The sequence below is a fragment of the Phyllobates terribilis genome, unplaced genomic scaffold (genome assembly GCF_046119375.1).
Source record: "Phyllobates terribilis strain yellow unplaced genomic scaffold, ASM4611937v1 Scaffold_255__1_contigs__length_2797608, whole genome shotgun sequence".
NCBI lineage: Eukaryota > Metazoa > Chordata > Amphibia > Anura > Dendrobatidae > Phyllobates > Phyllobates terribilis.
Window position 1 is genome coordinate 2,358,163 of NW_027363015.1, and position 27,699 is coordinate 2,385,861.

Here is a 27,699-nt window from a genome sequence, read left to right on the forward strand (position 1 = left end):
GACATATTGTCAACCTCTAGATCCCTTACATGCCTGCACTTTTCGGCTTGCTGCTGCTGCAATCCACGCGTTTTAGATCTGCATAACTCCACCTCTTTAAACACAGCACCTTCACCCCCTGCTGTTCCCACCCGCCTCAACACCGTTGGAAGGGAGGAGAACCAATTAAGGCGGGGGGTGGGGTGGAACGAGCAGCTGTCTACCCTTAGCAGGAGGGCTCCTGATTACATACCTCTCCTGCTGCTGCTGCTGCTGGCTGTCCAGCAGCAGACTGAAGGTGGCTGCTGCTGTGCACAGGTATATAAAGGCTCAGAGCCTATTATGACACGCGCAGCCAGCGTTCCATTGCCACATTCCATCTACTGCAGGCAGGATACCTGGCTGGCTGAATGTCGCTGAGAAGCTCACAGAGACCGCCATAAGCAACAGTTTAACAGAATGCCACAGACTAATCAACCAAACTTTTTGGGTTGGGTTCTCTTTTATAGTCTGCAGGCATTAAATGAAAGAAGTCAGTGTTCCAGCAGAAGGAGACAACGTTTCAGAAAAGGCATTGTAGCAAACCAAAAAAGAAATTTTAAGCGCAGCAGAGTAACCAGCGCACATACCTGTTAGCTCAGGTGAGTTTAAAAGGCTGCTGTTGATAACAAGGGCATTTGCTAAATAGATGGTGTGTGTGCAACAATATACTGAAAGGTCAATTATATTGTGCAGCTTATCTCACCACCTGTAGTTATTTAGGTGAAAGCTCCAAAATGCTTGCCTAATATGTCTGTTTATCCAAAAGGAAGTAAAAAGGGAGAGCTAGAAAGATAGCATTGCATCACATTACATGGCAATGCAATGCACAGTTGCTGAAGTTGAACCAAAATGAGCTTGTAATCTGGCTTCTGCAACTTTGAACATGAAAAATCCAATGAGGAGAAGAAAAGCAAAGCCAAAGAGTCCATCCCAAAATCCGACAAACAAGCAAAATGAACAAAAAACATTGAATTCAATTCTTTCTGATTTTAGAAACTGCATTAAAGAAGGGGTGCACCGGTCCTGGAGATACTGCAATACCAGGTCAATGCGTGGAGTGGACAGAGCAAGCTCTTTTTCCATCTCCCTGTTCTAAAAATCCATTTAATATATGGTCCCCAGATAGGGGACGTATCAGATATTAAACTGATAAGAACAGATACTACACTTGATCTTAGCCAAAAGGCCGAGAAGCGATAACCAGAATTGGTTTCAAACTACGGAGCCACCCAAGGATCCTGAAAAGTCCATTTGTGGAGATGAGCTCCTGGACTCCCGTTAAGAAGACATGTTGTCAACCTCTAGATCCCTTACATGCCTGCACTTTTCGGCTTGCTGCTGCTGCAATCCACGCGTTTTAGATCTGCATAACTCCACCTCTTTAAACACAGCACCTTCACCCCCTGCTGTTCCCACCCGCCTCAACACCGTTGGAAGGGAGGAGAACCAATTAAGGCGGGGGGTGGGGTGGAACGAGCAGCTGTCTACCCTTAGCAGGAGGGCTCCTGATTACATACCTCTCCTGCTGCTGCTGCTGCTGGCTGTCCAGCAGCAGACTGAAGGTGGCTGCTGCTGTGCACAGGTATATAAAGGCTCAGAGCCTATTATGACACGCGCAGCCAGCGTTCCATTGCCACATTCCATCTACTGCAGGCAGGATACCTGGCTGGCTGAATGTCGCTGAGAAGCTCACAGAGACCGCCATAAGCAACAGTTTAACAGAATGCCACAGACTAATCAACCAAACTTTTTGGGTTGGGTTCTCTTTTATAGTCTGCAGGCATTAAATGAAAGAAGTCAGTGTTCCAGCAGAAGGAGACAACGTTTCAGAAAAGGCATTGTAGCAAACCAAAAAAGAAATTTTAAGCGCAGCAGAGTAACCAGCGCACATACCTGTTAGCTCAGGTGAGTTTAAAAGGCTGCTGTTGATAACAAGGGCATTTGCTAAATAGATGGTGTGTGTGCAACAATATACTGAAAGGTCAATTATATTGTGCAGCTTATCTCACCACCTGTAGTTATTTAGGTGAAAGCTCCAAAATGCTTGCCTAATATGTCTGTTTATCCAAAAGGAAGTAAAAAGGGAGAGCTAGAAAGATAGCATTGCATCACATTACATGGCAATGCAATGCACAGTTGCTGAAGTTGAACCAAAATGAGCTTGTAATCTGGCTTCTGCAACTTTGAACATGAAAAATCCAATGAGGAGAAGAAAAGCAAAGCCAAAGAGTCCATCCCAAAATCCGACAAACAAGCAAAATGAACAAAAAACATTGAATTCAATTCTTTCTGATTTTAGAAACTGCATTAAAGAAGGGGTGCACCGGTCCTGGAGATACTGCAATACCAGGTCAATGCGTGGAGTGGACAGAGCAAGCTCTTTTTCCATCTCCCTGTTCTAAAAATCCATTTAATATATGGTCCCCAGATAGGGGACGTATCAGATATTAAACTGATAAGAACAGATACTACACTTGATCTTAGCCAAAAGGCCGAGAAGCGATAACCAGAATTGGTTTCAAACTACGGAGCCACCCAAGGATCCTGAAAAGTCCATTTGTGGAGATGAGCTCCTGGACTCCCGTTAAGAAGACATGTTGTCAACCTCTAGATCCCTTACATGCCTGCACTTTTCGGCTTGCTGCTGCTGCAATCCACGCGTTTTAGATCTGCATAACTCCACCTCTTTAAACACAGCACCTTCACCCCCTGCTGTTCCCACCCGCCTCAACACCGTTGGAAGGGAGGAGAACCAATTAAGGCGGGGGGTGGGGTGGAACGAGCAGCTGTCTACCCTTAGCAGGAGGGCTCCTGATTACATACCTCTCCTGCTGCTGCTGCTGCTGGCTGTCCAGCAGCAGACTGAAGGTGGCTGCTGCTGTGCACAGGTATATAAAGGCTCAGAGCCTATTATGACACGCGCAGCCAGCGTTCCATTGCCACATTCCATCTACTGCAGGCAGGATACCTGGCTGGCTGAATGTCGCTGAGAAGCTCACAGAGACCGCCATAAGCAACAGTTTAACAGAATGCCACAGAATAATCAACCAAACTTTTTGGGTTGGGTTCTCTTTTATAGTCTGCAGGCATTAAATGAAAGAAGTCAGTGTTCCAGCAGAAGGAGACAACGTTTCAGAAAAGGCATTGTAGCAAACCAAAAAAGAAATTTTAAGCGCAGCAGAGTAACCAGCGCACATACCTGTTAGCTCAGGTGAGTTTAAAAGGCTGCTGTTGATAACAAGGGCATTTGCTAAATAGATGGTGTGTGTGCAACAATATACTGAAAGGTCAATTATATTGTGCAGCTTATCTCACCACCTGTAGTTATTTAGGTGAAAGCTCCAAAATGCTTGCCTAATATGTCTGTTTATCCAAAAGGAAGTAAAAAGGGAGAGCTAGAAAGATAGCATTGCATCACATTACATGGCAATGCAATGCACAGTTGCTGAAGTTGAACCAAAATGAGCTTGTAATCTGGCTTCTGCAACTTTGAACATGAAAAATCCAATGAGGAGAAGAAAAGCAAAGCCAAAGAGTCCATCCCAAAATCCGACAAACAAGCAAAATGAACAAAAAACATTGAATTCAATTCTTTCTGATTTTAGAAACTGCATTAAAGAAGGGGTGCACCGGTCCTGGAGATACTGCAATACCAGGTCAATGCGTGGAGTGGACAGAGCAAGCTCTTTTTCCATCTCCCTGTTCTAAAAATCCATTTAATATATGGTCCCCAGATAGGGGACGTATCAGATATTAAACTGATAAGAACAGATTTTTTTTTTTTTTTTTTTTTTTCCAAATCAGATAGGCCGGAGCATAAGCTCAATCAAATCGACTTACAAAAGCCTTTCATTGACACTTAGCCTTTCATCACACTTGGTATATAATCAAAAATAAAACCAAACCTTATCATCAGGTACATTATACACTACTAATTAAACTTTACCAAAAACCTCCACTTTTTAAACTTCCAGATCCCTTCAGCATCTATAATACTTCCACGTTCCTGATCCCAGAGGTATATTACATACATACGTGACAGAATCAATCTCAAACATTCATTAACTGACATTTTCTTCCTTTTAAAAACTAACAAATTCCTCGCATCCCACAAACTTTCAATTACACACACCACCAACAACCATAAAATCCTATCCTTAATTCTACTACATGCACCCATCCCAAACATAGCAAGTTTCCAATTTACATACTTTACACCCACCAATTCCTTGCAAAGTCCCCCTATACCCTTCCATACATCATATGCAAAATCACAATCCCATACCATATGTCTAACATGCTCTCTCAAACCACATCCATCCCTCGGGCATACCTCAGATTTAACTAAATCCCTCTTCTTTTGCACATCTCTAACAGGCAAAATGTCATGCAATATCATCCAAGCGATATCTCTCTGTCTGTTAGTCAAACCATCTATACTTAATTTTCTCCACATCTCGGTTACTTCCTCCCCTCTCAACCCATTGATATTACATACCACCTCACGCTCACGCACCATCCTAATGACTTTCTTCTTTTGCCTAAAATCACTCATGTTAACGGACAACAAATCATACTTCCTTACAAATTTCTCAACACAACCATACCATACAGGACACTTAAAAGCAACAGGCACTCTAGCATCCCTTTTGACCCACTTTAAGCCATAAAGCATCCATCCAGCCGAATACTTCATCATATAAGCACACTTATTACTTTTCCCTAGAACCACCACCACCATTTTCACGTAACTAATCCCTAAAAAGAAATCAATATTTGGAAAATCCAAACCACCATTTACACATAACTTATAGACATATTCCCGTTTCAATTTCTCCATGCGACTTCCCCAAAGAAAATTAAAGATGAATTTCTCAGTTTTCCTAATTTTCTTAAAAGCAGCAGGATATACATTCGCAACAAACAACAAAATAGGCAAAATAACCGCCTTAATAATCAGAACTTTCCCAGTCAGAGTTAATTCTCTCATTCGCCAAAAATTCAACTTGCGCACCACTCTCACCCCACAATGTTCCCAACTCTCATTTCCTTTCAAATCATCATTAAACTTAATCCCAAGCACCTTTATTGCACCATCCTCACACCTCACACCATCCATCCGTACATTCCTCTCACCAAAACATTTAAAGGAACTCTTAGTCCAATTGACCTTAAAAGCTGAGACACTACAAAACAAACTTAATATCAACCTTGCCCTACTCATCGCAGCCATATTCCCACTCACAATCACTACATCATCCATGTAACCTAGAATTCTCACATCCTTTCCATTACTCCCAGGAATCATCACACCTCTCATAACCTTATCCTTCCTAACCATACACATCAACACTTCAATCACACTAATAAACAAAAAAGGGGACATAGGGCACCCCTGACGCACTCCTGATTTAATTCTCACTTTCTCACTCAACCACCCATTCACCAAAAATTCACTTGAAACATTACAATACAAACTCCTAACACAGTTTACAAAATTCCTGGAATAACCCATCTTAGACAAAACCTTAAACATAAAGCTATGTGACACACGGTCAAAAGCTTTTTCAAAATCAACCGAAAACAACAAACATTTCTGCTTACGACTCATACAATCCCCAATCACATCACGCAACAACACCAAATTTTCAGTCATACTTCTCCCAGGCACTGCACACACTTGATCTTCATCCACCACACCGCCAATCACTTCCCGCATCCGGCTAGCCAACAATTTACTAAACACCTTATAGTCTGCATTCAAAAGGGTGATTGGCCTCCAATTCCCCAAATCCTTTTTATCACCTTTCTTATGAACCAAAACCACCACCCCATCTCTCATAGATTCACTCAACATATTCTCCGTGAACATATACTGGCACACCTCCAATAAGTCATTTCCCATCGTGTCCCATTCCTTAACATATAACTCCACGGGCAGTCCATCCTTCCCAGGTGTTTTATTCTTACTCGCAGACATCACCACTTTTTTAACTTCATCCAACACAATTACATCATCCAATATTTCATGTTCATCCTCACCCAAACAACCTTCTAAACACCCCAAAGCATCAGTCAACATCCTATCATCAACCCATTTTTCCCCATACAACTCCTTATAAAACAACACCACCTCCTGCATCACATCCTTCCCACTCACACACACCCCATCGCCATTCACCACCTCATCCATATCTACTTTCTTCCCAAAAACTTTTTTGAAAAAAAACCTTGTGCATTTCTCATTTTTCTCCAAATGTTCAATCTTAGAACGGTAAATAATTTCTTTCCCTTTACCCTCAATATATTTCTTAATCTCTTCTTTCACTTGACACATCAAAACATCCACATCCACTCCAATCATCCTTAACTTCCTCAGCCACTCCAGTCTAGAGCTTAAATCATTAAATTTTGCTCTATTCATTGCTGCTTTCCTCCTGCCCCTTTTTCTAAAGAAAAAAACAATCTCACTCTTCATCCAGTCCCACCACTCAAGCACATTCCTGTAATCACTTTTTTTATCCCTCCACCTAACATACATTCGCCTAAAATCACGCATGATCCTATTATCTTCCAGCAAACGCACATTAAGTTTCCACACGCCACCACCATATACAAAGGAAATCTTACCTTCTAGACGTGCCCTCAAACACACATGGTCAGAGAAGGGAACATCTTCCTGCTGGAAATTCCTACAAATAACATTTTGTGAAGAAAAGAAGATACGGTCTATTCTAGACTCTATGCCTCCCCTGTCGGCCTTATAGGTCGCAGGAGGTGGATTACCTAAAAAAACTTCCGCAGCATCCTGTAAGGAAAAATCCGCCACAAGACTCTTGAGTCTTTTACCTGTAACATCCATCTTATCCCCCTCCGTCACACAATTGAAATCTCCAACAAAAATTATTGGCATTTTGCCAGATAAAAAAAAACATAATTTCTCAAAAATTTCCAGCCTCTCCCCTTTATCTATTGGTGCATACATATTTACCACCCTAACCCTCCACCCCCTACAATTTAACTCACATATTACACACCTCCCCGCCTCCACCACCATGTAACTTTCTATCTTAACACTATAACCCTTCACCAAAACACCTACCCCACAATTTTTATTACATACAGAACCAGACCACACACTTTGACCTAAAGGCCATGCATTTTCACTTAAGGGATCGGAGATCGCACACTCCTGCACACAGTATACGTCCGCATCCAAGTTGCTCAAGTAGTCCAAAATTGCCACTCTTCTCGACTCAGATTTAATCAGCCGAACATTTAGCGACAAGATGCTGAGAGCAACTTGGGCACCCATCTATTAATTTGATGTGGCAGGTCACGACAACATGCCCACCTGTACATCATCCTAACCCTTCTGGGGGTAGGACGCTGGACGTGCAGATATCGTAGTTTGTGCCTTCCCCCAAAAAAGACACATCTTGGGGATCGGATGCAGTAGGGTACACCCGGGCTGGACTCACACTGCAGTCACTTAAAGGGGAAAAGGATGGTTCAGTTTTCTTCTTTTTCTTCACTGAAGCGCCTCCATCTTCATCTGAACTATAATCCCGCCGCTGGGGGTCAAAGTCCCCCTGACATCCCTCCTCCTCAAGGTCAGAAACGACATCGCTCCAGGCCACATGCGGTGTTCTGGTCAGATCAGACTCCTCTTCCCCCTGCAATGTAACCATCATGTCTGGAATTTCAGCCTCCAGATCCTCCACCGGGGCCACTTCCATGCCTATGCGATCATCAGTTATCGTCTCAGACTCACTGACATCTGAAGCCACAGACGCGGCCCTCTGCACCGGTGGCTCAGGTGCCAGCTCCATATTTCCTCTTACATTCACACGAACCAGTTCTGGAAAAGCAACCCGAGCCTCCTCCTCATCCAGGAAAGCCAGAGTAGATATCGGAGCAGTCGGAGTTGGAGCAGTCGGAGTTGTAGCTGTGGGTGCAGGAGATTCATTTCTTCTCCTTCCCCTTCCCGCTGCCCCCGCATATGAACCAGGATGGAATATACAGTCTCTGAAGGCATGCCCCTTCTCTCCGCAGAGGTTACAGACTATTTCATTTTTGCAATTATTGGAAGAATGACCCACCTCATTGCACTTCCTGCAAATAATCTGTCTGATGTCGCATGCTTCCTGAGTATGGCCATACCTCCTACAATGACGACAAAACCTGGGCGCATTGGGGAAGAACAGGTAACCCCGCTCACTCCCAATGGAAAAATTTGATGGAGGATAATGTATACCCCCTGGTTCATCAGGACTTTCCCGGAACTTGACCATGAAACGATATTTACCGGTCCATAGTTCCTCCTCATTCATGACTTTTACTGCCACCTTGGTAATATAGCAGTGCCTATTTAGAAAGGCATAAATCAAAGCCAAGTCCACATGTGGGTTGTACATGAAAACAGTCAGAGGTACCTCTTTGGAGCAATACAAGATGACAAAAGTCAGCCCATCCAAATATTGATTGTCCAGATTCTTTTTCAAACAATCATAGAAATTGTTGCAAACAGCCATAGAAGTAAATACAAGATTATACTTGCTTTTGAATTGCTGGAGGCACAAGATTTCTTCCTTCTTCACTTCAAGGAGTCCAAACAAAATCTCCTTCACCACGAAGCTGAGGGTAAAGATTCCTTCTTTGCCTTCTTCCACATCAATCTGGATTCCAAACTTCACTCGAGCCTCACCGGGCCCAGCGTATCGAATGCGTCCCATTATCGCTAGTCGTGTCTACTGGCCAACTCCTTATAGCAGCAAGTGGCTTAAGCCATAAAATGGCGATGCCACAGGGCCAAGAGTTAACGCACAGACAGCCAAATGACTAGACCCATTACAGATCTGAGCCAAAAGGCCGAGAAGCGATAACCAGAATTGGTTTCAAACTACGGAGCCACCCAAGGATCCTGAAAAGTCCATTTGTGGAGATGAGCTCCTGGACTCCCGTTAAGAAGACATGTTGTCAACCTCTAGATCCCTTACATGCCTGCACTTTTCGGCTTGCTGCTGCTGCAATCCACGCGTTTTAGATCTGCATAACTCCACCTCTTTAAACACAGCACCTTCACCCCCTGCTGTTCCCACCCGCCTCAACACCGTTGGAAGGGAGGAGAACCAATTAAGGCGGGGGGTGGGGTGGAACGAGCAGCTGTCTACCCTTAGCAGGAGGGCTCCTGATTACATACCTCTCCTGCTGCTGCTGCTGCTGGCTGTCCAGCAGCAGACTGAAGGTGGCTGCTGCTGTGCACAGGTATATAAAGGCTCAGAGCCTATTATGACACACGCAGCCAGCGTTCCATTGCCACATTCCATCTACTGCAGGCAGGATACCTGGCTGGCTGAATGTCGCTGAGAAGCTCACAGAGACCGCCATAAGCAACAGTTTAACAGAATGCCACAGACTAATCAACCAAACTTTTTGGGTTGGGTTCTCTTTTATAGTCTGCAGGCATTAAATGAAAGAAGTCAGTGTTCCAGCAGAAGGAGACAACGTTTCAGAAAAGGCATTGTAGCAAACCAAAAAAGAAATTTTAAGCGCAGCAGAGTAACCAGCGCACATACCTGTTAGCTCAGGTGAGTTTAAAAGGCTGCTGTTGATAACAAGGGCATTTGCTAAATAGATGGTGTGTGTGCAACAATATACTGAAAGGTCAATTATATTGTGCAGCTTATCTCACCACCTGTAGTTATTTATGTGAAAGCTCCAAAATGCTTGCCTAATATGTCTGTTTATCCAAAAGGAAGTAAAAAGGGAGAGCTAGAAAGATAGCATTGCATCATATTACATGGCAATGCAATGCACAGTTGCTGAAGTTGAACCAAAATGAGCTTGTAATCTGGCTTCTGCAACTTTGAACATGAAAAATCCAATGAGGAGAAGAAAAGCAAAGCCAAAGAGTCCATACCAAAATCCGACAAACAAGCAAAATGAACAAAAAACTTTGAATTCAATTCTTTCTGATTTTAGAAACTGCATTAAAGAAGGGGTGCACCGGTCCTGGAGATACTGCAATACCAGGTCAATGCGTGGAGTGGACAGAGCAAGCTCTTTTTCCATCTCCCTGTTCTAAAAATCCATTTAATATATGGTCCCCAGATAGGGGACGTATCAGATATTAAACTGATAAGAACAGATACTACACTTGATCTTAGCCAAAAGGCCGAGAAGCGATAACCAGAATTGGTTTCAAACTACGGAGCCACCCAAGGATCCTGAAAAGTCCATTTGTGGAGATGAGCTCCTGGACTCCCGTTAAGAAGACATGTTGTCAACCTCTAGATCCCTTACATGCCTGCACTTTTCGGCTTGCTGCTGCTGCAATCCACGCGTTTTAGATCTGCATAACTCCACCTCTTTAAACACAGCACCTTCACCCCCTGCTGTTCCCACCCGCCTCAACACCGTTGGAAGGGAGGAGAACCAATTAAGGCGGGGGGTGGGGTGGAACGAGCAGCTGTCTACCCTTAGCAGGAGGGCTCCTGATTACATACCTCTCCTGCTGCTGCTGCTGCTGCTGGCTGTCCAGCAGCAGACTGAAGGTGGCTGCTGCTGTGCACAGGTATATAAAGGCTCAGAGCCTATTATGACACGCGCAGCCAGCGTTCCATTGCCACATTCCATCTACTGCAGGCAGGATACCTGGCTGGCTGAATGTCGCTGAGAAGCTCACAGAGACCGCCATAAGCAACAGTTTAACAGAATGCCACAGACTAATCAACCAAACTTTTTGGGTTGGGTTCTCTTTTATAGTCTGCAGGCATTAAATGAAAGAAGTCAGTGTTCCAGCAGAAGGAGACAACGTTTCAGAAAAGGCATTGTAGCAAACCAAAAAAGAAATTTTAAGCGCAGCAGAGTAACCAGCGCACATACCTGTTAGCTCAGGTGAGTTTAAAAGGCTGCTGTTGATAACAAGGGCATTTGCTAAATAGATGGTGTGTGTGCAACAATATACTGAAAGGTCAATTATATTGTGCAGCTTATCTCACCACCTGTAGTTATTTAGGTGAAAGCTCCAAAATGCTTGCCTAATATGTCTGTTTATCCAAAAGGAAGTAAAAAGGGAGAGCTAGAAAGATAGCATTGCATCACATTACATGGCAATGCAATGCACAGTTGCTGAAGTTGAACCAAAATGAGCTTGTAATCTGGCTTCTGCAACTTTGAACATGAAAAATCCAATGAGGAGAAGAAAAGCAAAGCCAAAGAGTCCATCCCAAAATCCGACAAACAAGCAAAATGAACAAAAAACATTGAATTCAATTCTTTCTGATTTTAGAAACTGCATTAAAGAAGGGGTGCACCGGTCCTGGAGATACTGCAATACCAGGTCAATGCGTGGAGTGGACAGAGCAAGCTCTTTTTCCATCTCCCTGTTCTAAAAATCCATTTAATATATGGTCCCCAGATAGGGGACGTATCAGATATTAAACTGATAAGAACAGATACTACACTTGATCTTAGCCAAAAGGCCGAGAAGCGATAACCAGAATTGGTTTCAAACTACGGAGCCACCCAAGGATCCTGAAAAGTCCATTTGTGGAGATGAGCTCCTGGACTCCCGTTAAGAAGACATGTTGTCAACCTCTAGATCCCTTACATGCCTGCACTTTTCGGCTTGCTGCTGCTGCAATCCACGCGTTTTAGATCTGCATAACTCCACCTCTTTAAACACAGCACCTTCACCCCCTGCTGTTCCCACCCGCCTCAACACCGTTGGAAGGGAGGAGAACCAATTAAGGCGGGGGGTGGGGTGGAACGAGCAGCTGTCTACCCTTAGCAGGAGGGCTCCTGATTACATACCTCTCCTGCTGCTGCTGCTGCTGGCTGTCCAGCAGCAGACTGAAGGTGGCTGCTGCTGTGCACAGGTATATAAAGGCTCAGAGCCTATTATGACACGCGCAGCCAGCGTTCCATTGCCACATTCCATCTACTGCAGGCAGGATACCTGGCTGGCTGAATGTCGCTGAGAAGCTCACAGAGACCGCCATAAGCAACAGTTTAACAGAATGCCACAGACTAATCAACCAAACTTTTTGGGTTGGGTTCTCTTTTATAGTCTGCAGGCATTAAATGAAAGAAGTCAGTGTTCCAGCAGAAGGAGACAACGTTTCAGAAAAGGCATTGTAGCAAACCAAAAAAGAAATTTTAAGCGCAGCAGAGTAACCAGCGCACATACCTGTTAGCTCAGGTGAGTTTAAAAGGCTGCTGTTGATAACAAGGGCATTTGCTAAATAGATGGTGTGTGTGCAACAATATACTGAAAGGTCAATTATATTGTGCAGCTTATCTCACCACCTGTAGTTATTTAGGTGAAAGCTCCAAAATGCTTGCCTAATATGTCTGTTTATCCAAAAGGAAGTAAAAAGGGAGAGCTAGAAAGATAGCATTGCATCACATTACATGGCAATGCAATGCACAATTGCTGAAGTTGAACCAAAATGAGCTTGTAATCTGGCTTCTGCAACTTTGAACATGAAAAATCCAATGAGGAGAAGAAAAGCAAAGCCAAAGAGTCCATCCCAAAATCCGACAAACAAGCAAAATGAACAAAAAACATTGAATTCAATTCTTTCTGATTTTAGAAACTGCATTAAAGAAGGGGTGCACCGGTCCTGGAGATACTGCAATACCAGGTCAATGCGTGGAGTGGACAGAGCAAGCTCTTTTTCCATCTCCCTGTTCTAAAAATCCATTTAATATATGGTCCCCAGATAGGGGACGTATCAGATATTAAACTGATAAGAACAGATACTACACTTGATCTTAGCCAAAAGGCCGAGAAGCGATAACCAGAATTGGTTTCAAACTACGGAGCCACCCAAGGATCCTGAAAAGTCCATTTGTGGAGATGAGCTCCTGGACTCCCGTTAAGAAGACATGTTGTCAACCTCTAGATCCCTTACATGCCTGCACTTTTCGGCTTGCTGCTGCTGCAATCCACGCGTTTTAGATCTGCATAACTCCACCTCTTTAAACACAGCACCTTCACCCCCTGCTGTTCCCACCCGCCTCAACACCGTTGGAAGGGAGGAGAACCAATTAAGGCGGGGGGTGGGGTGGAACGAGCAGCTGCCTACCCTTAGCAGGAGGGCTCCTGATTACATACCTCTCCTGCTGCTGCTGCTGCTGGCTGTCCAGCAGCAGACTGAAGGTGGCTGCTGCTGTGCACAGGTATATAAAGGCTCAGAGCCTATTATGACACGCGCAGCCAGCGTTCCATTGCCACATTCCATCTACTGCAGGCAGGATACCTGGCTGGCTGAATGTCGCTGAGAAGCTCACAGAGACCGCCATAAGCAACAGTTTAACAGAATGCCACAGACTAATCAACCAAACTTTTTGGGTTGGGTTCTCTTTTATAGTCTGCAGGCATTAAATGAAAGAAGTCAGTGTTCCAGCAGAAGGAGACAACGTTTCAGAAAAGGCATTGTAGCAAACCAAAAAAGAAATTTTAAGCGCAGCAGAGTAACCAGCGCACATACCTGTTAGCTCAGGTGAGTTTAAAAGGCTGCTGTTGATAACAAGGGCATTTGCTAAATAGATGGTGTGTGTGCAACAATATACTGAAAGGTCAATTATATTGTGCAGCTTATCTCACCACCTGTAGTTATTTAGGTGAAAGCTCCAAAATGCTTGCCTAATATGTCTGTTTATCCAAAAGGAAGTAAAAAGGGAGAGCTAGAAAGATAGCATTGCATCACATTACATGGCAATGCAATGCACAGTTGCTGAAGTTGAACCAAAATGAGCTTGTAATCTGGCTTCTGCAACTTTGAACATGAAAAATCCAATGAGGAGAAGAAAAGCAAAGCTAAAGAGTCCATCCCAAAATCCGACAAACAAGCAAAATGAACAAAAAACATTGAATTCAATTCTTTCTGATTTTAGAAACTGCATTAAAGAAGGGGTGCACCGGTCCTGGAGATACTGCAATACCAGGTCAATGCGTGGAGTGGACAGAGCAAGCTCTTTTTCCATCTCCCTGTTCTAAAAATCCATTTAATATATGGTCCCCAGATAGGGGACGTATCAGATATTAAACTGATAAGAACAGATACTACACTTGATCTTAGCCAAAAGGCCGAGAAGCGATAACCAGAATTGGTTTCAAACTAAGGAGCCACCCAAGGATCCTGAAAAGTCCATTTGTGGAGATGAGCTCCTGGACTCCCGTTAAGAAGACATGTTGTCAACCTCTAGATCCCTTACATGCCTGCACTTTTCGGCTTGCTGCTGCTGCAATCCACGCGTTTTAGATCTGCATAACTCCACCTCTTTAAACACAGCACCTTCACCCCCTGCTGTTCCCACCCGCCTCAACACCGTTGGAAGGGAGGAGAACCAATTAAGACGGGGGGTGGGGTGGAACGAGCAGCTGTCTACCCTTAGCAGGAGGGCTCCTGATTACATACCTCTCCTGCTGCTGCTGCTGCTGGCTGTCCAGCAGCAGACTGAAGGTGGCTGCTGCTGTGCACAGGTATATAAAGGCTCAGAGCCTATTATGACACGCGCAGCCAGCGTTCCATTGCCACATTCCATCTACTGCAGGCAGGATACCTGGCTGGCTGAATGTCGCTGAGAAGCTCACAGAGACCGCCATAAGCAACAGTTTAACAGAATGCCACAGACTAATCAACCAAACTTTTTGGGTTGGGTTCTCTTTTATAGTCTGCAGGCATTAAATGAAAGAAGTCAGTGTTCCAGCAGAAGGAGACAACGTTTCAGAAAAGGCATTGTAGCAAACCAAAAAAGAAATTTTAAGCGCAGCAGAGTAACCAGCGCACATACCTGTTAGCTCAGGTGAGTTTAAAAGGCTGCTGTTGATAACAAGGGCATTTGCTAAATAGATGGTGTGTGTGCAACAATATACTGAAAGGTCAATTATATTGTGCAGCTTATCTCACCACCTGTAGTTATTTAGGTGAAAGCTCCAAAATGCTTGCCTAATATGTCTGTTTATCCAAAAGGAAGTAAAAAGGGAGAGCTAGAAAGATAGCATTGCATCACATTACATGGCAATGCAATGCACAGTTGCTGAAGTTGAACCAAAATGAGCTTGTAATCTGGCTTCTGCAACTTTGAACATGAAAAATCCAATGAGGAGAAGAAAAGCAAAGCTAAAGAGTCCATCCCAAAATCCGACAAACAAGCAAAATGAACAAAAAACATTGAATTCAATTCTTTCTGATTTTAGAAACTGCATTAAAGAAGGGGTGCACCGGTCCTGGAGATACTGCAATACCAGGTCAATGCGTGGAGTGGACAGAGCAAGCTCTTTTTCCATCTCCCTGTTCTAAAAATCCATTTAATATATGGTCCCCAGATAGGGGACGTATCAGATATTAAACTGATAAGAACAGATACTACACTTGATCTTAGCCAAAAGGCCGAGAAGCGATAACCAGAATTGGTTTCAAACTAAGGAGCCACCCAAGGATCCTGAAAAGTCCATTTGTGGAGATGAGCTCCTGGACTCCCGTTAAGAAGACATGTTGTCAACCTCTAGATCCCTTACATGCCTGCACTTTTCGGCTTGCTGCTGCTGCAATCCACGCGTTTTAGATCTGCATAACTCCACCTCTTTAAACACAGCACCTTCACCCCCTGCTGTTCCCACCCGCCTCAACACCGTTGGAAGGGAGGAGAACCAATTAAGACGGGGGGTGGGGTGGAACGAGCAGCTGTCTACCCTTAGCAGGAGGGCTCCTGATTACATACCTCTCCTGCTGCTGCTGCTGCTGGCTGTCCAGCAGCAGACTGAAGGTGGCTGCTGCTGTGCACAGGTATATAAAGGCTCAGAGCCTATTATGACACGCGCAGCCAGCGTTCCATTGCCACATTCCATCTACTGCAGGCAGGATACCTGGCTGGCTGAATGTCGCTGAGAAGCTCACAGAGACCGCCATAAGCAACAGTTTAACAGAATGCCACAGACTAATCAACCAAACTTTTTGGGTTGGGTTCTCTTTTATAGTCTGCAGGCATTAAATGAAAGAAGTCAGTGTTCCAGCAGAAGGAGACAACGTTTCAGAAAAGGCATTGTAGCAAACCAAAAAAGAAATTTTAAGCGCAGCAGAGTAACCAGCGCACATACCTGTTAGCTCAGGTGAGTTTAAAAGGCTGCTGTTGATAACAAGGGCATTTGCTAAATAGATGGTGTGTGTGCAACAATATACTGAAAGGTCAATTATATTGTGCAGCTTATCTCACCACCTGTAGTTATTTAGGTGAAAGCTCCAAAATGCTTGCCTAATATGTCTGTTTATCCAAAAGGAAGTAAAAAGGGAGAGCTAGAAAGATAGCATTGCATCACATTACATGGCAATGCAATGCACAGTTGCTGAAGTTGAACCAAAATGAGCTTGTAATCTGGCTTCTGCAACTTTGAACATGAAAAATCCAATGAGGAGAAGAAAAGCAAAGCCAAAGAGTCCATCCCAAAATCCGACAAACAAGCAAAATGAACAAAAAACATTGAATTCAATTCTTTCTGATTTTAGAAACTGCATTAAAGAAGGGGTGCACCGGTCCTGGAGATACTGCAATACCAGGTCAATGCGTGGAGTGGACAGAGCAAGCTCTTTTTCCATCTCCCTGTTCTAAAAATCCATTTAATATATGGTCCCCAGATAGGGGACGTATCAGATATTAAACTGATAAGAACAGATACTACACTTGATCTTAGCCAAAAGGCCGAGAAGCGATAACCAGAATTGGTTTCAAACTACGGAGCCACCCAAGGATCCTGAAAAGTCCATTTGTGGAGATGAGCTCCTGGACTCCCGTTAAGAAGACATGTTGTCAACCTCTAGATCCCTTACATGCCTGCACTTTTCGGCTTGCTGCTGCTGCAATCCACGCGTTTTAGATCTGCATAACTCCACCTCTTTAAACACAGCACCTTCACCCCCTGCTGTTCCCACCCGCCTCAACACCGTTGGAAGGGAGGAGAACCAATTAAGGCGGGGGGTGGGGTGGAACGAGCAGCTGTCTACCCTTAGCAGGAGGGCTCCTGATTACATACCTCTCCTGCTGCTGCTGCTGCTGGCTGTCCAGCAGCAGACTGAAGGTGGCTGCTGCTGTGCACAGGTATATAAAGGCTCAGAGCCTATTATGACACGCGCAGCCAGCGTTCCATTGCCACATTCCATCTACTGCAGGCAGGATACCTGGCTGGCTGAATGTCGCTGAGAAGCTCACAGAGACCGCCATAAGCAACAGTTTAACAGAATGCCACAGACTAATCAACCAAACTTTTTGGGTTGGGTTCTCTTTTATAGTCTGCAGGCATTAAATGAAAGAAGTCAGTGTTCCAGCAGAAGGAGACAACGTTTCAGAAAAGGCATTGTAGCAAACCAAAAAAGAAATTTTAAGCGCAGCAGAGTAACCAGCGCACATACCTGTTAGCTCAGGTGAGTTTAAAAGGCTGCTGTTGATAACAAGGGCATTTGCTAAATAGATGGTGTGTGTGCAACAATATACTGAAAGGTCAATTATATTGTGCAGCTTATCTCACCACCTGTAGTTATTTAGGTGAAAGCTCCAAAATGCTTGCCTAATATGTCTGTTTATCCAAAAGGAAGTAAAAAGGGAGAGCTAGAAAGATAGCATTGCATCACATTACATGGCAATGCAATGCACAGTTGCTGAAGTTGAACCAAAATGAGCTTGTAATCTGGCTTCTGCAACTTTGAACATGAAAAATCCAATGAGGAGAAGAAAAGCAAAGCCAAAGAGTCCATCCCAAAATCCGACAAACAAGCAAAATGAACAAAAAACATTGAATTCAATTCTTTCTGATTTTAGAAACTGCATTAAAGAAGGGGTGCACCGGTCCTGGAGATACTGCAATACCAGGTCAATGCGTGGAGTGGACAGAGCAAGCTCTTTTTCCATCTCCCTGTTCTAAAAATCCATTTAATATATGGTCCCCAGATAGGGGACGTATCAGATATTAAACTGATAAGAACAGATTTTTTTTTTTTTTTTGAAAGCCCGAATTCGTGTACAAAACCCGAGTGCGCTTAAAAAAGTGACAAGTGCCACAAAAAAAGTGCACTAGGATGCTGGTCTTCTTGAAACCCTCTCCAAAAGGAGAAGGGTCCCCCAAACCATTCCCCGTCCCTCCGAGCCAAAAGGCCACAGCGAGGAACAGGGACAAAAAGCCACCTCCAGCCGAAGCCAGAGGCGACCCAATCTTACCCCCAGCACCTGCCCGAGTTCTCACCCGAGCAAGGCACTGGGAGCCAAAGACTGTGCTCCCCTCCCGGAAGAGGGGAGCCAACAACGCTCTCCTCCCGAAAGAGGAGAGCCAGGGGGGTTCAGGGGGGAGCGGAACCTGATGGCCACACACTCCCCCCCAGACCTGCCAAGAGAGGAACCCGTAAGGGAACCGCATCCCGACAAAATCCTAGTAGGACGTGACACACGTGAATAAGTGGACACACAGTGACAAAGAAATTAAATAAATAGTGAAGGTTTCACAGTATAATACTGCCCGGACCTTCGACCGGGAATTGAAAAATTCCCCATCCTAAGGCCAGAAGGCCCGGAATAAGGGTGTGTGCGAAGAAAGAAAATTTGAAGTGCTTGTGCAAATGTGCCATAAACTCAAGTGGGGTTCCCAATCCCAGTGAGTTAAGGCACCCCAGGGTCACCACTCCTGGGGCACTTCACACTTCGGGCTTTCGATCTTCCCCGGCCTAATGGCGTCGATCCTGGGGGGCCATGCTTTCCACCAGATGACTATATTAGCCACCTGGCGTACTAACAAGCGCCTAAACCCCAGTGTGCATAATGTATCAATCTACTAGGGCGGCCAACATCCAAAACCGCCTTTTCGAAAGATACTACACTTGATCTTAGCCAAAAGGCCGAGAAGCGATAACCAGAATTGGTTTCAAACTACGGAGCCACCCAAGGATCCTGAAAAGTCCATTTGTGGAGATGAGCTCCTGGACTCCCGTTAAGAAGACATGTTGTCAACCTCTAGATCCCTTACATGCCTGCACTTTTCGGCTTCCTGCTGCTGCAATCCACGCGTTTTAGATCTGCATAACTCCACCTCTTTAAACACAGCACCTTCACCCCCTGCTGTTCCCACCCGCCTCAACACCGTTGGAAGGGAGGAGAACCAATTAAGGCGGGGGGTGGGGTGGAACGAGCAGCTGTCTACCCTTAGCAGGAGGGCTCCTGATTACATACCTCTCCTGCTGCTGCTGCTGCTGGCTGTCCAGCAGCAGACTGAAGGTGGCTGCTGCTGTGCACAGGTATATAAAGGCTCAGAGCCTATTATGACACGCGCAGCCAGCGTTCCATTGCCACATTCCATCTACTGCAGGCAGGATACCTGGCTGGCTGAATGTCGCTGAGAAGCTCACAGAGACCGCCATAAGCAACAGTTTAACAGAATGCCACAGACTAATCAACCAAACTTTTTGGGTTGGGTTCTCTTTTATAGTCTGCAGGCATTAAATGAAAGAAGTCAGTGTTCCAGCAGAAGGAGACAACGTTTCAGAAAAGGCATTGTAGCAAACCAAAAAAGAAATTTTAAGCGCAGCAGAGTAACCAGCGCACATACCTGTTAGCTCAGGTGAGTTTAAAAGGCTGCTGTTGATAACAAGGGCATTTGCTAAATAGATGGTGTGTGTGCAACAATATACTGAAAGGTCAATTATATTGTGCAGCTTATCTCACCACCTGTAGTTATTTAGGTGAAAGCTCCAAAATGCTTGCCTAATATGTCTGTTTATCCAAAAGGAAGTAAAAAGGGAGAGCTAGAAAGATAGCATTGCATCACATTACATGGCAATGCAATGCACAGTTGCTGAAGTTGAACCAAAATGAGCTTGTAATCTGGCTTCTGCAACTTTGAACATGAAAAATCCAATGAGGAGAAGAAAAGCAAAGCCAAAGAGTCCATCCCAAAATCCGACAAACAAGCAAAATGAACAAAAAACATTGAATTCAATTCTTTCTGATTTTAGAAACTGCATTAAAGAAGGGGTGCACCGGTCCTGGAGATACTGCAATACCAGGTCAATGCGTGGAGTGGACAGAGCAAGCTCTTTTTCCATCTCCCTGTTCTAAAAATCCATTTAATATATGGTCCCCAGATAGGGGACGTATCAGATATTAAACTGATAAGAACAGATACTACACTTGATCTTAGCCAAAAGGCCGAGAAGCGATAACCAGAATTGGTTTCAAACTACGGAGCCACCCAAGGATCCTGAAAAGTCCATTTGTGGAGATGAGCTCCTGGACTCCCGTTAAGAAGACATGTTGTCAACCTCTAGATCCCTTACATGCCTGCACTTTTCGGCTTGCTGCTGCTGCAATCCACGCGTTTTAGATCTGCATAACTCCACCTCTTTAAACACAGCACCTTCACCCCCTGCTGTTCCCACCCGCCTCAACACCGTTGGAAGGGAGGAGAACCAATTAAGGCGGGGGGTGGGGTGGAACGAGCAGCTGTCTACCCTTAGCAGGAGGGCTCCTGATTACATACCTCTCCTGCTGCTGCTGCTGCTGGCTGTCCAGCAGCAGACTGAAGGTGGCTGCTGCTGTGCACAGGTATATAAAGGCTCAGAGCCTATTATGACACGCGCAGCCAGCGTTCCATTGCCACATTCCATCTACTGCAGGCAGGATACCTGGCTGGCTGAATGTCGCTGAGAAGCTCACAGAGACCGCCATAAGCAACAGTTTAACAGAATGCCACAGACTAATCAACCAAACTTTTTGGGTTGGGTTCTCTTTTATAGTCTGCAGGCATTAAATGAAAGAAGTCAGTGTTCCAGCAGAAGGAGACAACGTTTCAGAAAAGGCATTGTAGCAAACCAAAAAAGACATTTTAAGTGCAGCAGAGTAACCAGCGCACATACCTGTTAGCTCAGGTGAGTTTAAAAGGCTGCTGTTGATAACAAGGGCATTTGCTAAATAGATGGTGTGTGTGCAACAATATACTGAAAGGTCAATTATATTGTGCAGCTTATCTCACCACCTGTAGTTATTTAGGTGAAAGCTCCAAAATGCTTGCCTAATATGTCTGTTTATCCAAAAGGAAGTAAAAAGGGAGAGCTAGAAAGATAGCATTGCATCATATTACATGGCAATGCAATGCACAGTTGCTGAAGTTGAACCAAAATGAGCTTGTAATCTGGCTTCTGCAACTTTGAACATGAAAAATCCAATGAGGAGAAGAAAAGCAAAGCCAAAGAGTCCATCCCAAAATTCGACAAACAAGCAAAATGAACAAAAAACATTGAATTCAATTCTTTCTGATTTTAGAAACTGCATTAAAGAAGGGGTGCACCGGTCCTGGAGATACTGCAATACCAGGTCAATGCGTGGAGTGGACAGAGCAAGCTCTTTTTCCATCTCCCTGTTCTAAAAATCCATTTAATATATGGTCCCCAGATAAGGGACGTATCAGATATTAAACTGATAAGAACAGATACTACACTTGATCTTAGCCAAAAGGCCGAGAAGCGATAACCAGAATTGGTTTCAAACTACGGAGCCACCCAAGGATCCTGAAAAGTCCATTTGTGGAGATGAGCTCCTGGACTCCCGTTAAGAAGACATGTTGTCAACCTCTAGATCCCTTACATGCCTGCACTTTTCGGCTTGCTGCTGCTGCAATCCACGCGTTTTAGATCTGCATAACTCCACCTCTTTAAACACAGCACCTTCACCCCCTGCTGTTCCCACCCGCCTCAACACCGTTGGAAGGGAGGAGAACCAATTAAGGCGGGGGGTGGGGTGGAACGAGCAGCTGTCTACCCTTAGCAGGAGGGCTCCTGATTACATACCTCTCCTGCTGCTGCTGCTGCTGGCTGTCCAGCAGCAGACTGAAGGTGGCTGCTGCTGTGCACAGGTATATAAAGGCTCAGAGCCTATTATGACACGCGCAGCCAGCGTTCCATTGCCACATTCCATCTACTGCAGGCAGGATACCTGGCTGGCTGAATGTCGCTGAGAAGCTCACAGAGACCGCCATAAGCAACAGTTTAACAGAATGCCACAGACTAATCAACCAAACTTTTTGGGTTGGGTTCTCTTTTATAGTCTGCAGGCATTAAATGAAAGAAGTCAGTGTTCCAGCAGAAGGAGACAACGTTTCAGAAAAGGCATTGTAGCAAACCAAAAGAGAAATTTTAAGCGCAGCAGAGTAACCAGCGCACATACCTGTTAGCTCAGGTGAGTTTAAAAGGCTGCTGTTGATAACAAGGGCATTTGCTAAATAGATGGTGTGTGTGCAACAATATACTGAAAGGTCAATTATATTGTGCAGCTTATCTCACCACCTGTAGTTATTTAGGTGAAAGCTCCAAAATGCTTGCCTAATATGTCTGTTTATCCAAAAGGAAGTAAAAAGGGAGAGCTAGAAAGATAGCATTGCATCACATTACATGGCAATGCAATGCACAGTTGCTGAAGTTGAACCAAAATGAGCTTGTAATCTGGCTTCTGCAACTTTGAACATGAAAAATCCAATGAGGAGAAGAAAAGCAAAGCCAAAGAGTCCATCCCAAAATCCGACAAACAAGCAAAATGAACAAAAAACATTGAATTCAATTCTTTCTGATTTTAGAAACTGCATTAAAGAAGGGGTGCACCGGTCCTGGAGATACTGCAATACCAGGTCAATGCGTGGAGTGGACAGAGCAAGCTCTTTTTCCATCTCCCTGTTCTAAAAATCCATTTAATATATGGTCCCCAGATAGGGGACGTATCAGATATTAAACTGATAAGAACAGATACTACACTTGATCTTAGCCAAAAGGCCGAGAAGCGATAACCAGAATTGGTTTCAAACTACGGAGCCACCCAAGGATCCTGAAAAGTCCATTTGTGGAGATGAGCTCCTGGACTCCCGTTAAGAAGACATGTTGTCAACCTCTAGATCCCTTACATGCCTGCACTTTTCGGCTTGCTGCTGCTGCAATCCACGCGTTTTAGATCTGCATAACTCCACCTCTTTAAACACAGCACCTTCACCCCCTGCTGTTCCCACCCGCCTCAACACCGTTGGAAGGGAGGAGAACCAATTAAGGCGGGGGGTGGGGTGGAACGAGCAGCTGTCTACCCTTAGCAGGAGGGCTCCTGATTACATACCTCTCCTGCTGCTGCTGCTGCTGGCTGTCCAGCAGCAGACTGAAGGTGGCTGCTGCTGTGCACAGGTATATAAAGGCTCAGAGCCTATTATGACACGCGCAGCCAGCGTTCCATTGCCACATTCCATCTACTGCAGGCAGGATACCTGGCTGGCTGAATGTCGCTGAGAAGCTCACAGAGACCGCCATAAGCAACAGTTTAACAGAATGCCACAGACTAATCAACCAAACTTTTTGGGTTGGGTTCTCTTTTATAGTCTGCAGGCATTAAATGAAAGAAGTCAGTGTTCCAGCAGAAGGAGACAACGTTTCAGAAAAGGCATTGTAGCAAACCAAAAAAGAAATTTTAAGCGCAGCAGAGTAACCAGCGCACATACCTGTTAGCTCAGGTGAGTTTAAAAGGCTGCTGTTGATAACAAGGGCATTTGCTAAATAGATGGTGTGTGTGCAACAATATACTGAAAGGTCAATTATATTGTGCAGCTTATCTCACCACCTGTAGTTATTTAGGTGAAAGCTCCAAAATGCTTGCCTAATATGTCTGTTTATCCAAAAGGAAGTAAAAAGGGAGAGCTAGAAAGATAGCATTGCATCACATTACATGGCAATGCAATGCACAGTTGCTGAAGTTGAACCAAAATGAGCTTGTAATCTGGCTTCTGCAACTTTGAACATGAAAAATCCAATGAGGAGAAGAAAAGCAAAGCCAAAGAGTCCATCCCAAAATCCGACAAACAAGCAAAATGAACAAAAAACATTGAATTCAATTCTTTCTGATTTTAGAAACTGCATTAAAGAAGGGGTGCACCGGTCCTGGAGATACTGCAATACCAGGTCAATGCGTGGAGTGGACAGAGCAAGCTCTTTTTCCATCTCCCTGTTCTAAAAATCCATTTAATATATGGTCCCCAGATAGGGGACGTATCAGATATTAAACTGATAAGAACAGATACTACACTTGATCTTAGCCAAAAGGCCGAGAAGCGATAACCAGAATTGGTTTCAAACTACGGAGCCACCCAAGGATCCTGAAAAGTCCATTTGTGGAGATGAGCTCCTGGACTCCCGTTAAGAAGACATGTTGTCAACCTCTAGATCCCTTACATGCCTGCACTTTTCGGCTTGCTGCTGCTGCAATCCACGCGTTTTAGATCTGCATAACTCCACCTCTTTAAACACAGCACCTTCACCCCCTGCTGTTCCCACCCGCCTCAACACCGTTGGAAGGGAGGAGAACCAATTAAGGCGGGGGGTGGGGTGGAACGAGCAGCTGTCTACCCTTAGCAGGAGGGCTCCTGATTACATACCTCTCCTGCTGCTGCTGCTGCTGGCTGTCCAGCAGCAGACTGAAGGTGGCTGCTGCTGTGCACAGGTATATAAAGGCTCAGAGCCTATTATGACACGCGCAGCCAGCGTTCCATTGCCACATTCCATCTACTGCAGGCAGGATACCTGGCTGGCTGAATGTCGCTGAGAAGCTCACAGAGACCGCCATAAGCAACAGTTTAACAGAATGCCACAGACTAATCAACCAAACTTTTTGGGTTGGGTTCTCTTTTATAGTCTGCAGGCATTAAATGAAAGAAGTCAGTGTTCCAGCAGAAGGAGACAACGTTTCAGAAAAGGCATTGTAGCAAACCAAAAAAGAAATTTTAAGCGCAGCAGAGTAACCAGCGCACATACCTGTTAGCTCAGGTGAGTTTAAAAGGCTGCTGTTGATAACAAGGGCATTTGCTAAATAGATGGTGTGTGTGCAACAATATACTGAAAGGTCAATTATATTGTGCAGCATATCTCACCACCTGTAGTTATTTAGGTGAAAGCTCCAAAATGCTTGCCTAATATGTCTGTTTATCCAAAAGGAAGTAAAAAGGGAGAGCTAGAAAGATAGCATTGCATCACATTACATGGCAATGCAATGCACAGTTGCTGAAGTTGAACCAAAATGAGCTTGTAATCTGGCTTCTGCAACTTTGAACATGAAAAATCCAATGAGGAGAAGAAAAGCAAAGCCAAAGAGTCCATCCCAAAATCCGACAAACAAGCAAAATGAACAAAAAACATTGAATTCAATTCTTTCTGATTTTAGAAACTGCATTAAAGAAGGGGTGCACCGGTCCTGGAGATACTGCAATACCAGGTCAATGCGTGGAGTGGACAGAGCAAGCTCTTTTTCCATCTCCCTGTTCTAAAAATCCATTTAATATATGGTCCCCAGATAGGGGACGTATCAGATATTAAACTGATAAGAACAGATACTACACTTGATCTTAGCCAAAAGGCCGAGAAGCGATAACCAGAATTGGTTTCAAACTACGGAGCCACCCAAGGATCCTGAAAAGTCCATTTGTGGAGATGAGCTCCTGGACTCCCGTTAAGAAGACATGTTGTCAACCTCTAGATCCCTTACATGCCTGCACTTTTCGGCTTGCTGCTGCTGCAATCCACGCGTTTTAGATCTGCATAACTCCACCTCTTTAAACACAGCACCTTCACCCCCTGCTGTTCCCACCCGCCTCAACACCGTTGGAAGGGAGGAGAACCAATTAAGGCGGGGGGTGGGGTGGAACGAGCAGCTGTCTACCCTTAGCAGGAGGGCTCCTGATTACATACCTCTCCTGCTGCTGCTGCTGCTGGCTGTCCAGCAGCAGACTGAAGGTGGCTGCTGCTGTGCACAGGTATATAAAGGCTCAGAGCCTATTATGACACGCGCAGCCAGCGTTCCATTGCCACATTCCATCTACTGCAGGCAGGACACCTGGCTGGCTGAATGTCGCTGAGAAGCTCACAGAGACCGCCATAAGCAACAGTTTAACAGAATGCCACAGACTAATCAACCAAACTTTTTGGGTTGGGTTCTCTTTTATAGTCTGCAGGCATTAAATGAAAGAAGTCAGTGTTCCAGCAGAAGGAGACAACGTTTCAGAAAAGGCATTGTAGCAAACCAAAAAAGAAATTTTAAGCGCAGCAGAGTAACCAGCGCACATACCTGTTAGCTCAGGTGAGTTTAAAAGGCTGCTGTTGATAACAAGGGCATTTGCTAAATAGATGGTGTGTGTGCAACAATATACTGAAAGGTCAATTATATTGTGCAGCTTATCTCACCACCTGTAGTTATTTAGGTGAAAGCTCCAAAATGCTTGCCTAATATGTCTGTTTATCCAAAAGGAAGTAAAAAGGGAGAGCTAGAAAGATAGCATTGCATCACATTACATGGCAATGCAATGCACAGTTGCTGAAGTTGAACCAAAATGAGCTTGTAATCTGGCTTCTGCAACTTTGAACATGAAAAATCCAATGAGGAGAAGAAAAGCAAAGCCAAAGAGTCCATCCCAAAATCCGACAAACAAGCAAAATGAACAAAAAACATTGAATTCAATTCTTTCTGATTTTAGAAACTGCATTAAAGAAGGGGTGCACCGGTCCTGGAGATACTGCAATACCAGGTCAATGCGTGGAGTGGACAGAGCAAGCTCTTTTTCCATCTCCCTGTTCTAAAAATCCATTTAATATATGGTCCCCAGATAGGGGACGTATCAGATATTAAACTGATAAGAACAGATACTACACTTGATCTTAGCCAAAAGGCCGAGAAGCGATAACCAGAATTGGTTTCAAACTACGGAGCCACCCAAGGATCCTGAAAAGTCCATTTGTGGAGATGAGCTCCTGGACTGCCGTTAAGAAGACATGTTGTCAACCTCTAGATCCCTTACATGCCTGCACTTTTCGGCTTGCTGCTGCTGCAATCCACGCGTTTTAGATCTGCATAACTCCACCTCTTTAAACACAGCACCTTCACCCCCTGCTGTTCCCACCCGCCTCAACACCGTTGGAAGGGAGGAGAACCAATTAAGGCGGGGGGTGGGGTGGAACGAGCAGCTGTCTACCCTTAGCAGGAGGGCTCCTGATTACATACCTCTCCTGCTGCTGCTGCTGCTGGCTGTCCAGCAGCAGACTGAAGGTGGCTGCTGCTGTGCACAGGTATATAAAGGCTCAGAGCCTATTATGACACGCGCAGCCAGCGTTCCATTGCCACATTCCATCTACTGCAGGCAGGATACCTGGCTGGCTGAATGTCGCTGAGAAGCTCACAGAGACCGCCATAAGCAACAGTTTAACAGAATGCCACAGACTAATCAACCAAACTTTTTGGGTTGGGTTCTCTTTTATAGTCTGCAGGCATTAAATGAAAGAAGTCAGTGTTCCAGCAGAAGGAGACAACGTTTCAGAAAAGGCATTGTAGCAAACCAAAAAAGAAATTTTAAGCGCAGCAGAGTAACCAGCGCACATACCTGTTAGCTCAGGTGAGTTTAACCCCTTAATAACATCTGACGTACTAATACGCGTCTGTGCCCTGGGACTTAAGAGCCAGACCCGTATTAGTACGTCATCGCGATCGCGCCCGCACACAGGCTGTGCGGGCGCGATCGCCGCCGGGTGTCAGCTGATTGTCACAGCTGACACCCGGTACTATGTGCAGGGAGCGGTCACGCACCGCTCCCAGCACATTAACCCCCGCGATGCTGCGATCGAAGTC

At 44.9% G+C, this 27,699-nt stretch overlaps 15 non-coding genes and 2 pseudogenes across 15 annotated transcripts; all 17 read right to left on the minus strand.

Annotated features, from left to right (window-relative positions):
• Positions 1-1,028: 1,028 nt before the first annotated feature.
• On the minus strand, positions 1,029-1,219 carry LOC141219088 (U2 spliceosomal RNA). The gene has a single exon (XR_012287719.1). It is a non-coding gene; the product is annotated as a U2 spliceosomal RNA (small nuclear RNA).
• A 1,115-nt stretch (positions 1,220-2,334) lies between these two features.
• Positions 2,335-2,525, minus strand: LOC141219099 (U2 spliceosomal RNA). The gene has a single exon (XR_012287730.1). It is a non-coding gene; the product is annotated as a U2 spliceosomal RNA (small nuclear RNA).
• A 1,115-nt stretch (positions 2,526-3,640) lies between these two features.
• LOC141219201 (U2 spliceosomal RNA) lies at positions 3,641-3,827 on the minus strand. Its single transcript, XR_012287822.1, has one exon. It is a non-coding gene; the product is annotated as a U2 spliceosomal RNA (small nuclear RNA).
• Positions 3,828-10,019: 6,192 nt separating this feature from the next.
• On the minus strand, positions 10,020-10,210 carry LOC141219110 (U2 spliceosomal RNA). The gene has a single exon (XR_012287741.1). It is a non-coding gene; the product is annotated as a U2 spliceosomal RNA (small nuclear RNA).
• Positions 10,211-11,328: 1,118 nt separating this feature from the next.
• LOC141219121 (U2 spliceosomal RNA) lies at positions 11,329-11,519 on the minus strand. The gene has a single exon (XR_012287752.1). It is a non-coding gene; the product is annotated as a U2 spliceosomal RNA (small nuclear RNA).
• Positions 11,520-12,634: 1,115 nt separating this feature from the next.
• Positions 12,635-12,825, minus strand: LOC141219133 (U2 spliceosomal RNA). The gene has a single exon (XR_012287763.1). It is a non-coding gene; the product is annotated as a U2 spliceosomal RNA (small nuclear RNA).
• A 1,115-nt stretch (positions 12,826-13,940) lies between these two features.
• Positions 13,941-14,131, minus strand: LOC141219144 (U2 spliceosomal RNA). Its single transcript, XR_012287774.1, has one exon. It is a non-coding gene; the product is annotated as a U2 spliceosomal RNA (small nuclear RNA).
• Positions 14,132-15,246: 1,115 nt separating this feature from the next.
• On the minus strand, positions 15,247-15,437 carry LOC141219156 (U2 spliceosomal RNA). The gene has a single exon (XR_012287785.1). It is a non-coding gene; the product is annotated as a U2 spliceosomal RNA (small nuclear RNA).
• A 1,115-nt stretch (positions 15,438-16,552) lies between these two features.
• On the minus strand, positions 16,553-16,743 carry LOC141219167 (U2 spliceosomal RNA). Its single transcript, XR_012287796.1, has one exon. It is a non-coding gene; the product is annotated as a U2 spliceosomal RNA (small nuclear RNA).
• A 1,115-nt stretch (positions 16,744-17,858) lies between these two features.
• Positions 17,859-18,038, minus strand: LOC141219206 (U2 spliceosomal RNA; annotated as a pseudogene).
• Positions 18,039-18,831: 793 nt separating this feature from the next.
• LOC141219223 (U2 spliceosomal RNA) lies at positions 18,832-18,923 on the minus strand (annotated as a pseudogene).
• A 1,115-nt stretch (positions 18,924-20,038) lies between these two features.
• On the minus strand, positions 20,039-20,229 carry LOC141219178 (U2 spliceosomal RNA). Its single transcript, XR_012287807.1, has one exon. It is a non-coding gene; the product is annotated as a U2 spliceosomal RNA (small nuclear RNA).
• A 1,115-nt stretch (positions 20,230-21,344) lies between these two features.
• LOC141219146 (U2 spliceosomal RNA) lies at positions 21,345-21,535 on the minus strand. Its single transcript, XR_012287776.1, has one exon. It is a non-coding gene; the product is annotated as a U2 spliceosomal RNA (small nuclear RNA).
• A 1,115-nt stretch (positions 21,536-22,650) lies between these two features.
• LOC141219190 (U2 spliceosomal RNA) lies at positions 22,651-22,841 on the minus strand. The gene has a single exon (XR_012287814.1). It is a non-coding gene; the product is annotated as a U2 spliceosomal RNA (small nuclear RNA).
• Positions 22,842-23,956: 1,115 nt separating this feature from the next.
• On the minus strand, positions 23,957-24,147 carry LOC141219203 (U2 spliceosomal RNA). Its single transcript, XR_012287823.1, has one exon. It is a non-coding gene; the product is annotated as a U2 spliceosomal RNA (small nuclear RNA).
• Positions 24,148-25,262: 1,115 nt separating this feature from the next.
• LOC141219214 (U2 spliceosomal RNA) lies at positions 25,263-25,453 on the minus strand. Its single transcript, XR_012287829.1, has one exon. It is a non-coding gene; the product is annotated as a U2 spliceosomal RNA (small nuclear RNA).
• A 1,115-nt stretch (positions 25,454-26,568) lies between these two features.
• LOC141219226 (U2 spliceosomal RNA) lies at positions 26,569-26,759 on the minus strand. Its single transcript, XR_012287830.1, has one exon. It is a non-coding gene; the product is annotated as a U2 spliceosomal RNA (small nuclear RNA).
• Positions 26,760-27,699: the final 940 nt, after the last annotated feature.